This window comes from Rhinatrema bivittatum, chromosome 8 (genome assembly GCF_901001135.1).
Source record: "Rhinatrema bivittatum chromosome 8, aRhiBiv1.1, whole genome shotgun sequence".
Taxonomy (NCBI): domain Eukaryota; kingdom Metazoa; phylum Chordata; class Amphibia; order Gymnophiona; family Rhinatrematidae; genus Rhinatrema; species Rhinatrema bivittatum.
In genome coordinates this window covers 262,746,960-262,763,605 of record NC_042622.1, presented here as the reverse complement: position 1 = coordinate 262,763,605, position 16,646 = coordinate 262,746,960, and the positions used below count along the sequence as shown (strand labels likewise).

General features: G+C 46.8%; 1 long non-coding RNA gene and 4 other non-coding genes across 9 annotated transcripts; all 5 read right to left on the bottom strand.

Annotated features, from left to right (window-relative positions):
- Positions 1-8,909: 8,909 nt before the first annotated feature.
- On the bottom strand, positions 8,910-16,615 carry LOC115098302. 5 transcript variants are annotated; one of them, XR_003858466.1, is made up of 13 exons: positions 16,546-16,605; positions 16,312-16,351; positions 15,779-15,833; positions 15,477-15,561; positions 15,237-15,274; positions 14,919-14,952; positions 13,278-13,313; positions 11,697-11,866; positions 11,409-11,456; positions 11,119-11,152; positions 9,577-9,602; positions 9,250-9,285; positions 8,910-9,052 (listed from the first exon to the last, which is right to left on the bottom strand). It is a non-coding gene; the product is annotated as an uncharacterized LOC115098302 (long non-coding RNA). The 5 variants fall into 5 exon arrangements; XR_003858463.1 differs by having other exon boundaries at positions 13,287-13,313; positions 16,546-16,603; XR_003858465.1 differs by having other exon boundaries at positions 13,287-13,313; positions 16,290-16,351; positions 16,546-16,560.
- Positions 9,123-9,191, bottom strand: LOC115098419. Its single transcript, XR_003858507.1, has one exon. It is a non-coding gene; the product is annotated as a small nucleolar RNA SNORD31 (small nucleolar RNA).
- LOC115098420 lies at positions 9,353-9,475 on the bottom strand. Its single transcript, XR_003858508.1, has one exon. It is a non-coding gene; the product is annotated as a small nucleolar RNA SNORD22 (small nucleolar RNA).
- On the bottom strand, positions 13,397-13,461 carry LOC115098417. The gene has a single exon (XR_003858505.1). It is a non-coding gene; the product is annotated as a small nucleolar RNA SNORD29 (small nucleolar RNA).
- LOC115098418 lies at positions 15,975-16,049 on the bottom strand. The gene has a single exon (XR_003858506.1). It is a non-coding gene; the product is annotated as a small nucleolar RNA SNORD26 (small nucleolar RNA).
- Positions 16,616-16,646: the final 31 nt, after the last annotated feature.

Here is a 16,646-nt window from a genome sequence, read left to right as displayed (position 1 = left end):
TCCCCTCTCTGATCATCCACAACCGGCAGATCTCGGGGGGGGGTGTGTCCCTCCCACGCGCGCGGCGCCGCTGCTTCTCCTCCCGCTCCTGCTCGTCTTCGCTACTGCTCCTCCCACTCCTGCTTCGCGGCCGCCGCCGCTCCAGCTTTTCACCCTCGCCGCCGCTCCTGCGGCCCCACCGCCATTTTTTTTTTTCGGGCACGCACGGCTCTGACCGACGTGCTCGCCCGCACATGCGCGGTAGAGCTGCTCTCTACTGCGCATTTGCGGGCCGTCAGTCAGAGCCCATTTATAAGGTAGATAACGGAAGAGCATTTATCCATAGTATAAAGATAATAATAACATCGCAGGTGGTGTGAGAAATTTAGAGGTAGTTGTGCACAGAAAAAAATCTTTCAAATAAAAAAATATTTATAGGAAATTAAACAAACGTTATTGTCGTTTGCTGCATTACAAGACTATAAGAACAGATTAAAAATTTCACAATTAAACATAGGATGGAGGTGGAGAGTTAATGATTAAAAAACAGATTGATAGCGACCCCATGGGTGGGATGCAGAGTATTAATATGAAACCATCACCCCTTCCTACACAAAATTTATTAGGGTTCTAATAATCCCTTGTTTTTTGGATATTGTGATTAACAAACTTGGCAATAGCATTTGTAATATAGGCAATTTTCACTAGGTAGAATTTTATATAGAAGGTATATTGGAACCTGGTGGGTGATCTGTTTTAAAAGAAGTATTTGACCCAGGAATCCTGTCGTGTGTTTGTACTCTTTACAATAGGCTGCCCAGGTGACTGGTGCCAATGCTCCCCGCAGTAGGTCATGGGGTTGTCAGAGACCAATTGTCCATAGGCAGTCCTGTCCCGAGGGCACCTACTTATAAAACACATCCCACTTAGCACGTGATAAAGCATCAGCAACCCTATCATCCCCCGTCATGTCTTGTGCTCTGATTGTGGAGTCTATGTTCAGGCTTGCTAAAAACACCTTCCTCATTATTTATTTGTATTTATTTAAAGCTTTTCTATACCGGCATTCATGGTACAATCATATCATGCCGGTTTACAAATAATGGAGGGGGGGGGGGTGGGGTGCAATAACTTTGTTCTTTTTAACCAGTGCAGAGGAAGCAAAAAGTTACAATATAACAAGGTTGTTGAAACTGGGGGAGGAAAAGACAAGAATAGAACAAGAATAAATATAAATCTTTACAGAAGTAGATTATTTACATTGTGCAGTAATGTCTCTTTATGGATTTTATTTACATTGTGCAGTAAGGTCTCTCAATGGATAATAGACTCTGGAGTGCTTGATTGCTGTAGGATCTCTCCTTGGATATTAGTTTCGGGAAAGGCTTGTTTAAATAGCCAAGTCTTAAGCCTTTTTCTGAATGTTAATAGGCAAGGTTCAAGTCTGAGATCAGGTGGTAAGGTATTCCAAAGAGCGGGGCCCGCTGTAGAGAAGGCCCGGTCTCTGAGTGTAATATGGTGAGTAGATTTAATTGGGGGAACAGTCAGTGATCCTTTGTAGGCCTCTCTGATGGGTCTGGATGATGTGTGAAGTCTGAGGGGGATTTGGAGATTGAGAGGGGCTAGGGAGTGGATGGATTTATGGATGATGGTGAAGGACTTGTGTAGGATTCTGTAGTGTATTGGCAGCCAGTGTAGCTTTATTAGCATGGGAGAGATCTTGGATGTATTGTTGATAAATGTTTTTAGATTCAAGTGTTTGTCCATTACTACCCCTAGGTCTCTTGCTTGTGTAACAATGGTGTTCATTGGAGCAGTTTGTGGGGAGTTGCTGTTTTCGGGTGTGATGAGGAGGAGTTCCGTTTTGGCCGAGTTTAGAATCAGATTTAGGTTTGCGAGGAGTCTGTTGATCTCTTGGAGGCAGTATTCCCAGTGTTTAAGAGTTTTTGTGATAGATTCTTTGATGGGTATCAGAATTTGAACGTCGTCAGCGTATAAGAAATGTTTTAGTTGTAGGTTAGTTAACAGTTGGCATAGGGGAAGAAGGTATATGTTGAATAGTGTTGGAGATAGTGAGGAGCCTTGAGGGACTCTGTGAGGAATTGTAGCGGGGGGATTCATTATTATTGATTTTAACTTTGTAACCTCTGTTACTTAGGAATGTTTTGAACCATGTGTGAGCCGAGCCTGTTATTCTGATGTCCGAGAGACGGTTGAGGAGGGTGGCATGGTTGACAGTATCGAAAGCTGCCGACAGGTCCAGTAGAATTAGAAGGAAAGATTGTCCTTTGTCCAAGCCCATGATGAGGTGGTCTGTTAGCGATAGGAGTAGGGTTTCAGTGCTTAAAGCCTTGCGAAACCTGTATTGTGTGGGGTGAAGTATTTTGTGATCTTCGAGGTAGTTAGAGAGTTGTAAGTTGACCAGTTTTTCCAAAATCTTTGCTACAAAAGGCAGGTTGGAGATTGGGCGGAAGTTGTTTGGATTCTTGGGATCCAAGTCTGGCTTCTTTAGTAGTGGTTTCAGAGAGGCAGTTTTTAGGGCGTCAGGGAAGATTCCCTGTGTTAAGGAACAATTTTCAATGTCTGCTAGTGGTTTGGAGATAGTTTCTGGTATTAGCAGAAGTAGTTTTGACGGTATTAGGTCGAAGGGATGGGAGGACGGTTTCATTTTCTTTAACAGGGATTGGATCTCTAAGGCGGTGGTAGGTTCAAACGCATCCAGTGAGATTCTTTTGTTGAGTAGTTGGTAGGAGCTATTCAGACTGGTGGGACTGGGTGGCAAGAGGGTTAAGAGATTGGTGATTTTACTTTGGAAGAATAGGGCTAGTTCGTTGGCTTTAGATTGTGCTTGTTCATTGGGGATAGATGGGGTGTTAGTTCTGAAATGTAGGAGAAGAGGGCTCTTGCGTCAAAGGTAAGGTCGTGAATCTTGTGAGCGTGGAAATCTCTTTTTGCCTTTAGGGTAGAGTTCCTGTAGTGGTGGAGGGCAGATTTGTAGGTGGAGAGTGTGCTGGGGCAAGGGGTTTTGCGCCATAAGTTTTCCTTTCTTCTGAGGATTTGTTTGAGTTTCCATAAGTCATTGGAGAACTATGGTTGTCTCTTTGGGGAGTTTGGGTTGAGTGTTTTTGTTGAAAGAGGACATAATTTATTTGCTATTTCCTCTGTGATATTGCTCCAGGATGATAAGGCTGAGTTGGGATCTGAGAGGTTTAAGTGAGTAAGTTCTTTAGCCAGGTGGAAGCTGAGGTCATCAGAAGAGCAAGCTCTTCTGTAGGTGAACGGGGATTGAGGGGGGTGAAGATTACGGGTTTCTGTTATTGAAAAAGGAGCGGTGATTAGTGAGTGATCCGACCAGGGGACTGGAGTGCAAACCGGAGTTGATGAGTGCGTGAGGCCGGAGTTCGTGAAAATGAGGTCCAGGGTGTGTCCTGCTTTGTGGGTGGGCTTGTTTATAATCTGTTGGAAGCCCATAGCTGTAAGAGTAGAGAGTAAGGCTTCGCAGTTGGTTGTGAGTGTGGTGTTGTTGACATGCAGGTTGAAATCTCCCAGGATCAAGGCGGGGGAGTCCAGGTTAATGTGTTTTGCAATTAATTCTATTATGGGGGAGGCGTCCGAGTCGAGGAGTCCTGGAGGGGCGTAAACTAAGAGGATTTGGAGTTGGGTTGTTTTGAAAAGGCCTATCTCCAGCTTTGAATTCGATTATACTGGGAGTTGGGAGACTCTCAGTTCTTTTTTGGTCGCTAGAAGTAGGCCCCCTCCCCTTTTCTTTAGTCGAGGGAGGGAGAAGAAGTCATACATCTGAGTAGGGAGTTGATTTATTAGGGCTATATCTGTTGGTTTAAGCCAAGTTTCCGTTATGGCGCAGAAGTCCGGTTTGGCGTCCAGGAGATAGTCATTGAGGATCAGAGTTTTCTTAGTGATGGATTGTGCGTTGAAAAGAGTTAGGGAGAATAAAGAGAGACCTAGGAGTTGGCTGAATGGATGTCAGTTGGGCCCACACCTCCCGGAAAAAAAAAAAAGAGACAACCGTCCCCCGATCTTTGGAACGGAAGGGTGGGCCGGCCGCACTTCATTGTGTAGCCTTGGAGCCCCCATGGGACTGGGGGGCACCGTCCCTGGCTGGGCGATGGCCCCAAAAGGACTGATTCCAAGAGGCCTGTCGGGGCGCGTTCTGACGAAAGGACGATCCGGTGGACTGAGAAGACCGGTATCGACGATTCCCCCGAGAACAAGTTCGCAGAGGAAAGGTACTTTTGGACCGGTGCCTATCCTCTGGCAACCGGTGAACCTTGTTCTCACCCAGAGACTTAATCAAATCGTCCAACTGTTGCCCGAAGAGGAGCTTCCCCTTAAATGGCAAGGAACTCAGCTGCGCTTTTGAAGACGTATCCGCTGCCTAGTGCCTGAGCCATAGGAGCCTGCGGGCAGAAACCGCTGAGACCATCGTCCGGGCAGACGTCCTCAGGAGATCATACAGGGCATCAGCGCCATACACAACTGCCACTTCCAGCCGACTAGCTCGATCCGCTGCAGCGCCAGATAGGTCGGAATCAGCCTGCCAATCCTGAACCCAGCGGAGACAAACCCTCTGGGCGAAGCTGCTACACATAGCTGCCCTGATTCAGAGGGCCGACACCTCAAAAATCCTCTTATGCTGCAGCTCCAGCTTATGATCCTGCACGTCTTTCAAGGCTGTGCCCCCTGTTACCGGAATAGTGGTCTTTTGTGACCGCGGCAACCGCGGAATCAATCTTGGGAAGCCTGAGGAGCTCCAACACATTCTCCGGGAGCGGGTACAATTTTTCCATCGCTCGTCCGACTTTCAAACCTAGCTCCGGATTGTCCCATTCTTTATACAATAAGTCCGTGACCGGCCAGTGAAAGGAACGAGCCGGACCTCGGAGACCCACCATGACGGGGTCCATAGATCCAACCCTGGAATCCTCAGGGGGGACCTCAATAGCGAGCTCCTCCAGGATGACCAGTATCAGCAGCCCCAGCTCATCCCTTCGAAACAGGCGCACCACCTTGGGATCATCGCCGTCCGCCGCCTGGACTGCTCCCGGCTTGGCCGGCTGAGAGTGAAGCTCAGGATCCTCTTCCTGCCAGTCACCTGGAGGTAATGGGGGCGCTGGATTGTCCTCCAATGAGTCTGATTGAGAAGACTCCTGTCAACTTGGACCGAGACCGGAGAGGACGCTTCGGTTTGGGGACATCCACCCCCTCCGACTGTCTAGACCGTTTCTGTGCCGAAGACTCCCGGGGCAACTTAGAGCATAACCTCCGCCCCGACTTGCGAGCTTTGAAGAACTTGCGCATCATGTCCACAAAATGGGAGGAGAACGAGGAACCACCACCAGACTCCGGATCCTCATCTGAGGAAACCCCGGTTGGAGCTGCCCCCACCGGGAGCAGCTGGTCTCGGGGAGAGCAGAGGAGGAGAAGACCCCTCAACCCAGCGCATCCAGCGCTGCCTTTTCCTGGTCTCGGAAGGTCCCTAATAAAGCCTCCGAACCCACACTCAGCTGGAACGGAGCCGGGTCCTTTTCCCTCTGATCGGGTCTCCGGACGCGATCTGGAGCCTTGCCCAGGCTCCTTACCAAGCAAATCCTGTGAGGAGCCCTCCCCCCCCCCCGAGACAGGCCGTGCAAACACCAGCGCAGGAAATCCACGCACTGCCACAGGCAGAGCAGACCGCACCATGCGGCATATCCCCGGGCTCGATTTTCTGGCTCCAGGCAAGTTTTGAAACGAAATTAGAAAATGTATTTAAATTTTCATTAACCTGAAAAAAAAAGTCAGGCTGGCCGAGGGTGAGTGGCCGAGACCCCCGGCATCACCCTGAGCCACGACAGATGTAGGGTCCCCAGCTCTCTGCTCTGCAGCCTCTACCAGGGGGCATGGTCCCACCAGGACCTGACAACCCCCTGGGAGGCTAGAGGTTGTGCACTTCTTGCCTTCTGCTGCAAAAATCTTTTCCTTTTTTTTTTCCTAAATTTAAAGGAACCCTAACCAAGATCCCTCAACAAACCAAAAAGCAGTACTAAGCTATGGAGACCAAACTACCTCTAACTTAGCACCACCGAGAGACACTAGGCTTTGCACCTCCACCATCTGCTGGAGACAGAAGAATACTAGCAGACCCTAGGTGGTACCTCAGGGGTATAAGGACAGAGTCCACAAAGTCTTCTTTCTCCATCTGCTGGTGGGGAGGCAAAACCCTGGATTCTTGACTAATCCAGGTATGTATAGGAACACACCTTATAAGCTGAGTAAGATGGGACACCCCAATTGCAATCTGTGCAGTCAGGTGGGTGACTTGGCCTGAAATTTAACAGCTATGGAGCCAGCTGGTTACAGGATTTGTTAAAGATACCCCTAGGATACTTCTGAACTTCCCACTGGAAGGCAAGTCATCTTCTCAAATTTTTTATTAGAGCATTGGCACATGGAGTACAAGGGGAAATTGCAAAGCAATAGCAATCAGGCAGAGCACCTTCCCTCTCTGCAGTGATCCGGAGATTAAGATGGATACACTAGATTGAGTAATTAACTGCATTAAGGAGGGATGCAATGAAAAATTCAAGGGCACATGACAAGTGTTTCAGCAATGGGTACAGTTAACACCTTGAGCCTAGAGGGAGGGCTATATTTGGAAGAGATGGAAGGCCCTTATTGATGACACTGAAGGAATTCACAATTGTATAGCCTGTCTGGTTTGCATGACTAGACCCATTTAAGCTTTAGTTTCATACACTACACCATCTGAGCACTGGAATGGTTAGGATAGGGTTATGTGAGGGGTTATGGTCCTTGTTCTGGGAGGGTTTAATAACTAACAGGAAAAAATGTATAAAAGTGGATATGCATATTCTAACATTTTGTTTAAATTTGGTAACTTCAGTGACAGTAGCCAATGAGACCAATATATTTATTTATTTATTTGAAGCTTTTATATACCGAGGTTTAGCGCATGCCTTCACCCCGGTTTACATTGAAACGAAACAATGATACATAGAACAAGTAGTGAAACAAAAGTATATGCATATAACAGGTCATGGAGCAGGTTGTAACAGGAAATAACTAAAATAGTTTAAGCCAAATAATGAAAATGAATATAGAAACGAAAAACGAGGAAGGTATTTACAAACTCATGCTCTAAATACAAGAAAGTATGAGTGGGAAATGAAGGAAAGAAGGGGGGAATGGGTGGGAGGAGGAAGGGTTAAATATCTGCGGAAAAGAGAAGAGGGGAGAAGGAGGTGGAGGCTTAAGGCATCACAATTGTCATTTGCTTAAATCATCATTGAAAGTCTGGCTGAAGATCCAGGTTTTCAGTTCTTTTTTGAATGATTTATTATCGATGATATTGGTGAGGTAGCATGGTAGGGCATTCCAGAGTTTTGGCCCAGCTATGGAGAGAGCTCTATTTCTGGTGTTCGTAAGCTTTGCCATGGGATATGTGGGTATTTCGAGAAGTCGTTTGTCAGAAGTTCTGGTGTTCCGTTGAGGTTTGTGGGGGTGGAACATTTTACTGACTGCGGAGTTATCTGTATTGTGTACTGCGTCGTGGATGATCGTCAGGGTTTTGTATTCTATTCTCTGAATGATTGGTAGCCAGTGTAAACTTTTTAATACTGGGGTGATGTGATCCGATTTTTTATTTCCGGTCAGTACTCTAGCAGCAGCATTTTGCAGTAACTGTAGTGGTTTTATGGTGGATTTGGGGAGACCTAGTAACATTGAGTTGCAATAGTCTAGGCTGCTGAAGATCAGGGATTGTAGTACTGTTCGGAATTCCTGATGGTGGAGGAGCAGTTTTAGGTGTTTTAGTACATGAAGTTTATAGAAACCTTCCTTGGTTTTGGTTGCTATGTTTGTTTTTAGGTTAAGATCTTTGTCGATCCATACGCCGAGGTCCTTTGTTAAGCTTTTTAGAGGTATGGAGATGTTGTTGATTAGAAGAGAGTTGAGGGAGATGGTTTGGTCTGAGACGTTTCTTCCAATGAGGATACATTCAGTTTTATTCATGTTTAGGCATAATTTTAACTTGTTGAGCATGTTACTAATTGTGGTTAGGTGTTTGGCAGCAGGGCAGAGCGCGTCTATTGAGTTGGTGATAGGGATGATGAACTGAATGTCGTCGGCATACAGAAAGAAAGTTATTCCAAGACTGGAGATGAGGTGGCAGAGAGGGATTAGGTAGATGTTAAAGAGGGTGGCCGAAAGGGCAGAACCTTGTGGTACACCGGTGTCTAGAGGGAGGGGTTTTGATGAGATGTTATTCATAGTGACCTTGAAGGATCTGTTATTTAGGAAGGAGGTGAACCATTTGAGGGTGGTGCCGGAGAGGCCGATGTTTGTGAGGCTAGATAGGATTTTGTGATCAACGGTATCGAATGCCCCGGAGAGGTCTAGGAGTATTAGGAGGTGGTTAATCTTGATGTCAGCACTTCTTAGAATTTCATTGGATAGGTTGGCGAGAAGTGTTTCCGTGCTGTGATTTTTTCTAAATCCGTGTTGATTCGTGTGTAGTATGTTGTTTGATTCAAGGTGTTCGTTTAGTTGGGATAAAGCAACTTTTTCTGTCAATTTGGCTAGTAGGGGTAGATTGGAGATGGGGTGGTAGTTATTCGGGTCTGACGGATCTAGGTTCTTCTTTTTTAGAATGGGAGTGATGGTTGCTGATTTTAGTTCAGTTGGGAGTTTGCCTTCTTCTAATGATTTGTTCATGATGGCGGCTAAGATGGGGGCGATGATAAGTGCCATATCTTTGAGGTTCCGTGTTGGGATAGTGTCAAGTTCATGACGCGCAGGATTTTATTTTATATGGATGCAGTTTAAATAATGGAAGCACTGTCTTGGTGTTTTATGAATAAAAGTTATCAGTTACAGTTAATTACAAAAAAGTTTACATAGGAAAACAAGGCCAAGCTTCAGATGTTCAAAGTTTATTTAAGGCACAAATAGCACACAAAAAACAAACATGAATCCCAACTAGTCCACCACCATCCAAGCAGGCATTCTTTGGCCCATGTTTCACCAGCAGCAGATATTGGCTGATCCTTAGCACCTGTGGGAGGAAAGCATGGAGTTAGATCTACAGCTTTGCATATGCATATTTTCAGCCTGCGGTGTAGCTGTCAGCTTCAGAAAATACCAGTCAGTCACACAGCATCAGACTGGGGCGGTAACTTCTCATCCTGTGCTTTGTTTCACTGCAGTGGCCACCCCCGCCCACCAATCTACAAGTCAGGAAATTGATCCCACCTTTTGGACTGCTCCACACAACTCCAGCTCTGGAAGCTGCAAGAGAAGAAGGGGCGGTTAGGAAAGATCAGGGCAATAGCCTCAGACAATCCCCAGCAAGCAGCCCCATCAGACAGTCCCTTCTGGAACTGGCTCTCCTCCTTTCCCACAGCCGGTACCAGTGGGTTCACCTTCTCAGGTTCTGGTACCTGACAGCTAGTAAGACGTACTATTTTCATCCTCAGGACTGCCAGCAACCTCTAGACAGCATTAAGTTTTATACAAGTTTTGGGTAAAGGTCAGTTAAAAGCCAGCCCTTTATCCAAAACGGACCTAACAATTTCTTACCTATAGCTGCAATGCATCACATCCACCTGCAAACAAACAAAGATAATCAGCTAAGACAGCATACTTTTTCAGTTGGTGGCATGCACTTTACAGCATTAAACAAAATGCCCAGTTGGCATTCAATATAGCTCCTGCCTCTACCTAAAGCAGAATGGGAGGCTCAGACATGCAGCTTTCCAATCATGAAATCAGACTAGGGTGGCAATGAAGCTCATCCCTGCACAGCTGAGCTGCAACAAAAAGCCCCTATCCAAATGCTATAGTTATGATCATACCTCCCCCATCCAAACTGAAAGGCAGAATATAAGAAATATACCACAGATCAGGCCAAGCAAAGGAGTTTTTGCATTGCTACCAGCAGATAGAGGCAGAGAACTAAAAACTGAGGCACTGCTACATAACAGAGTACCACCTCAGTATGTCTCCAGCAGATGGTAGAAGTGCAAACCTGCAGTTAAGAAAAAAGGGACAGAAGAGAAGTTTATAAGATGCTCCCTGAGGTGTTAAGCTCGTTTGTGGGCCATCTAACACCTCAGGGAGCATAACTTCTGTCCCTTTTCTCTTTAACTGCAGGTTTTCAACTTGACCATCAGCTGGAGACAAATACTGAGGGACTGCAGGTTGCACTCAATTATGTAGCAGGGCCTCAGTTTTTAGTTTCTTGCCTTCATCTATTGGTAGGAATGCAAAACCCACTTGTCTGGTCTGATCCAGGATAGGAAAGGGAACTGGAATTATGTGCCTAAACTTCAAAAAGTGCTTTTGAGAAGGGGGGTGGAGGCATCCCTGGCAGGCTACTGAATAAGTGGTGGCAACCACCACTTAAGCCAGATAAATACTGGCAGCTGCTTCCCACTGCCAGATGAATAAATCTATTTATCTGACTTAAATCCAGCCCTGCCCCAGGAGGAATTAAGTTTCCAGTGCTAAAAAGTGCTGGCCAGATAGTCTTGCTGCATCAGGGAGTACTGCTTAAATGCCCTCATTTCCATGCAAAGGCACTAAAGCAGTACTCCTGTTTAGGAATCAGCAGTAAGTTTTACACCCAGGAAGAGTGTGTGTGTCCAAGTATGCACCTTTCTGCATTGATCTCTCAGGGAGCCGCAGTCTTTTCATTCAATGTTACTGCAGGGACTAGGCTAAGTTGGGGTTGGGCAGGATAAAATTAGGACAAAAAAATATCAATGGCTAGTTACAAAGGAACACAGAAGTACTGAAGAGTAATCAAGTGGTTAAAAGCAGAGTCTGAACCAAGAAAACCAGGGCTCAAATCCCACTGTCACTCCTTGATGGGCAAGTCACTTCATCCTCCCTTACCTCAGGTAATGCCACTGCAATCTGACTGGCCACTGACAGGATGCTGTACTCAATTGACCTTTGTCTGAGCTAGCATGGCATTTATGTAAGAACTGTATCTGAACGTAACTTTGTGTTGAGCGACCAATGAAAAGGTATGAGCTAAACCTAGATCAATAAAGGTGAGGCAAACCCAAAGGAGCAGTTAAGGCAAAAAAAAGCCATTTCAAGCACAGCTAAACTTACCAAGATAGAGGTAATCAGGTAATTGGTGTTGGAGCTGAGGAGAGAAAGGGAAAGAATTAGGAGAGGTTATCCAATCAGACCCAAAACAAGCTTCCCAAGGTCCCATCTTTTCAGTATAGCGACGATCCTGGTCACAGCCAACCCGGCAGGTCAGCTCAGTGTATAGTGGTTAAATCATCACAAGAGGTGGGACGGACAGACAGGCCCCCCCTCCCCCCAAAGCAGATTGAATAAGGGCTTCTAGAACAGGCATCTCTGAATCTACCTGTGTCCCCCCACAAAAAACTTACCCATCTTGCTACGCAGTGGGAGCCTCCTAATAGCTTCAAGAATTTAATCTGAAACAAATGAACACTTCAATCACAAAGCAAGAACTGCAATTAGGTACGGTCAAGTAGCTTTATATGATTCCTAACTGATACTCAGTCTTTTAAGTAACATCAAAGCTCTTCAGACGAACGAGATTCCAGAGTCAGATCATCACACCAGCAGGAATATGACTATCAGTGAGGAGCCAGGGAACATTAAAGTGAAATAAATCCCTCTAACAAAATAGTATAGAAAGTCAAAGTGCTTACTTTTACTGCTCTGGCCTCTGGGGCTCACTGGCCCTGAAGTCGGTACTTTTGCACTTCCCTGCCATCAAGCACTGCAGGTCCATTATGGATCCAGTTTAACTTTTCAAGATAAGGTCCTTGTGTCTTTCTGTACTTGGAATCAAAGAAAACCACTGGCCTTCTCAGATATGCTACAAAGAGAAAGCAAAAAGGAAATTGATTAGCAAGCAAACAAACTTTCCCTTTTTTCTAATTTTCATTCTTGTACCACTGCAGATCAGTCCAGACTCCCGGGTTTTGCCTCCCTTCCAGCAGATGGCGACAGTTTCACTGACACAACCTGGTATGCTCCCTGGAGTCCACCAGTATTGACCTGTACCCAATACAAGATGCTACTGTACCTAAACCAATGTATCTCTCCTGAACAAGCAGCAAGATATGGAAAACCCCTCAATGGGAACAATCCTTTCCAACCTTATTCTCAAAAGAAAACACACCCTGTGCAGACTTCAGAGTATTTACAATAACAGATCGAGCAGGCTCTCCAAACCCTCTCACCCCAAACTGGTGAGGACTCCAGACTGATCTGTGGTACTACAGGAACAAAAATTAGCAGGTGAGAACCAATTTTCCCTTCTCTGTACATACCCGGATCAGTCCAGACTCCTGGGATGTACCAAAGCTTTCCTAAACAGGGAGTGGACTGAGTCCTGCTCGAAGTACACTTTCAAAGCCCATGGTATCCATAGTTTGGACGTCCAAACGGTGTCTGGCAAAAGAATGCAATGACTTCCTGAGGCTGCTGCAGAAATTCTGCCCTCTCAGGGTCCCTGGGTGCTCTAGAATCTGCTTCCCCGAAGAGCTTTTCCCTCCCGACAAGCACCCGGTACAAACTCCGGCCCGCAGGCCACACCATGTGGCATGATCCTGAGCTAAATTAGGATTGGGGCCCGAAAAAAGAACCAGCGCGACCAAGACAAACCCCCCAGGAGCTCGTACGAACTGAAAAGGGCGGCAAAAACTGTATTGGAAGGAAGGAGGGTCGAAAGAGACCGCTTGGCCGGCTCAGAAATTAAATAAATCACATCAGGGGGGGGGGTGTTTCCCGTGTGCAGATCTTGAGGGCGCGTGAACCGGGCTCACTGGTATCACCCTCGGCCACTTACAGGGCTCCCAACCCTCTGCTCCAGACCCTGTTACCATTGGGGATGATCCCACCAGGACCTAGCAACCCCTGGGAGGCTTAGAGATCTTCTGTCTTTTTGTTTTTTTACCTCCATCTGCTGGAGACAGAAATACTGAGACTAGGTGGCACCTCAGGGGTATAGGATGGAGTCTTAAAACTGTCTCCACCTGCTGGAGGGGAGGCAAAACCCAGGAGTCTGGACTGATCCAAGTACATACAGGGAACTGAGCCAAGCTGAACTCTCCTTTACCCAAATTCAGACACTGTAGGAGGGAACAGTAGCTGCAGGGCATGCACAAAATTTTTCAAATTCAGAAAAGCCATAGAAAGCATGCAACTATCCCAGATGACATCACCCCATGACTGGTTTCATCTCTACCCCCCCCCCCAAAAAAAAAAAAAAAAAGAAGACTAACCTCACTCACCAAAAGTCAGATTTAAATTGCAGTGACCTGTAGAAGGAAAGGTATGGATCTGTCATTGCTCTTCCAAGCCTCTGACTCTCTGAATACAAATACACCCCTACCCTGCTGCAGATTCTCAGCTGTTCCAATAGTTTCATTCTTTGTCAAAGTGAGCTAGTATGAATCATCCTAGAAGCTGCAGCATCCAGACCACCCCCCTACCATAATCTGATTATCTAACCCAGAGTAGTAAACTTTATGCACCTCCAGAACTACATCTAGAGCCAGGTCTGCTTCTGACACATAGGAGCAGTGGAAGCATGTTAAGCAGCAGGTGATACATGCAGAACTAGTCTTGTTTTTAAAGTAGCTAGACAATCCCATAAGTCAACAGGAAAGGCTGGTTAAAAGTTCCCTCCTCATATCATGTACCAGCTTTCAGAGGACCTCCACACTCAGGCTGATGCAATATCTGAACAAGAAAAACGGATGCTCATTCATGAGTGCCCATCCACCTCTCCTGGACATGTGATGCAGTAGGCTGAGCGCTGTGTTAAAAAGGAGGCACTAGGGGAACCTCCTCAGCTGTGCATGGGTTAGGAAAACTGACTCAAATTGAGCATCCTTTTTCTTAACTCCAGTCAAGACTTTCACACTAGTTCCTCCAATTTAAGATCGCAATTGAGGAACCACAGAAAAGCAGTATAGGAAAATTGGTTCTCATAGACCCCTGGCTTTTCCTCCCACTGGAAATAAGACTGATCCTGGTACATACAGGGAATAAGGGTCAAGCCTGGCCAGGGATTACCAACACCCCCCATTCAACCAGAGGGTTAGCCCACGAAGGAACCTAACACCTCTGGGAGTGCAATCTTCACCTCTTCTCTCATCTTTTCCCAAGTCTTTTTTGCTAACTTCAGGTTTGCACCTCTACCATCTGCTAGAGACAGATACCGAGGGACTTCAGTTGGCACTCTTAACAGTGCCTGAAAAAAGGCACCCCTACCAGCAGATGGAGACAGAACAAAAACCTGATATGTAGTAGGACAGGAATTTCTGCTTTTCTATTCAACTTTGACTCCAGACTTAAATGCCAGCTCTGGGGCTAGCATTATTTGGGGATGATTTTTTACATCAGGATTCTAGCTAAGCCTCAAACACAGCATTTACATGTGATGAGTGCTATTAGCTACATGTGTTTTGGATGCCCTGATCCTCTTTTTGCATCAGGGGTTATGGACACGCATCCACCTGTGCACTAGCCTGAGCCCATAGTATTGCATCTGCCTGAAAAAGGGGCAAACCCAGAAGAGGCGGGTGTTAAGCAGAGGCCACCCCTCAGTCTGGCCTGCCCACTTTAGCTGGAGAGGAAGGCACTTTAGTTGCCCACCATAAAAATTCACTGCTTATCCTCCATGCCCCCCATACAAGAAGGTTTGTGCTGTCATTACCTATAAGCTCAATGAAAAAATGTTTACTTCACTCAATCCACCTCCCCACCACTACTGGGATTAAGTCAGTCTAAGGAATGAAAGCAGACGGGGCATGCCATGTCAGAACAACTAGCACCAGGTGTATACTTGTGATCTCTGGTACTAAGTTACTTTACTTCAGCTAAATTAAAAAAAAAAAAAAAAAAAGACTAGAACATACCTGTGGGTCAGTGACACTATGTAACAATCCTCACCTAAAAGGAAGAGAGATTAGATTTAGTACTACAGGTTCACATCAACTTGATGCCTCGTCAGAAACATCAAGCAGTCAGATCAGGGCTTTGGTGACTTAATGCCATGAGACCAAGGTCGTCCAATGAATTATGGGTTTTCCCCATGTCATCCTCTCAGACTGTAAAACCTCTTCCCTTATTGTACATAGCATCACCCCTGTTTAAAGACTCCCCCTCTCTACTAAGCTGTACATATCCACAGTGAAAAGCTTTCCTCACAGAAAAAATATTTAAGTTAAATTTACCTGTGGGAGAAAAGAGCTGCACTGTTATCTGCTGTGCCCTAAAGGGGGAGAAAGTAGGTAAGTTATAGCATCATTTATGGAACTTGGGAGTCTGTATGAATCAGGTACTGCAGCCATCAGAACTCCACCATGCTATAAAGTTTCTTCAGAGGGGTTCAGACGAACGAGACTTATCAACATCACATGGAGCAGTGGAAGAACTTCGAGGAACAAAGGAGAAAGCTCCAAGACAGTACTCACCTAGCTTCCATGCCTATAAAGAGCTCCTGCTCATTTAGCCATCTGCTAGGAGACGTGCATAACCCACTGGTGTGGACTGGCCTGCCTGAACACAGAGGAAAAGGGCCATTAATAGCACTGCGGTTATAGCAAGCAAAAAAACATGTTCTCAGAGCAAAAGCTGGCATCACCAAAGTCAGCCATATGCTTGTCATTTATGCTCATCACAGAACACACGAGACTAATATCTACTTCACTGACCCATGAGGCCTACCAGACACTCGCCTAGCACAGTGCCCAGCTTGCCCCACCTGGATACTCACCTCCACGACAAAAACCGTGCTGGGAAGTTTCCTGATGAGTGTGGAGGGGGCATTTCTGGAAAGAAATGATAGAAAGCTTTGAATGACTCCAGAGGCCCCCCCTAGTACTGCTTTATCATAGCACAGCCACACACCAACATCAACCAAATCATGGCACGTGGCCTTCACTAGCCACCATGACTTGGAAAGAGAGAAGGCTACTCAGGATCTGGTAAAAAATGTTCTCCACTGAAAGCTCAGAAAGAGAGAGTTCGCGTTATCATCTTTGTAGCCCTCCGGTCTCCCGAAGCGAACACATGGAAGACAACCAGCATCCGGTACGGCACAAAGAATCGGCACCACCGGGCCAAGACGACGGGCTATATGCGCTAGGGGCCCGCGGCAAGTCCGTGCGGCGAAGGAACGCCACAGTACAAGGCCCACTACTGCCATCACCAACCATGTGCACCCCTCCCCCCCGCCCCAGCGGCTCCTCGCGGAGGCCTTCATCCCGCCACGTGTCATTGCGCACCCCGACCGGAGGCTTCGTTTACCCGTGCGGCGCCTCCACGAGGTCTCCCATCTCGGCGCAGCCTGAAAGGGAACCGAGAAAGAAGAGTGAGGCGGGGAGGAGTGGCGCACCGAGCCCGGGGGGAGAGGCGTGGAATAGCGCGCCTCCCCTTCAGGCTATCAAGTGTCCGCAAAGAGATTCATCTCAGAACAGGTCTGTGAGAGACTCATCACGAGGGCGCAGGGCCGCAGGGAGCACGGACGCCGGGAGCACTCACCCGCCGCCGCCGCCACGCTCGCCTCTCCGCGCGCACAAAATGGCCGAACGACCCCCCTGCCAGCTTATCATATAGCTGGACGCGCGAGGCACGCCGGGAAA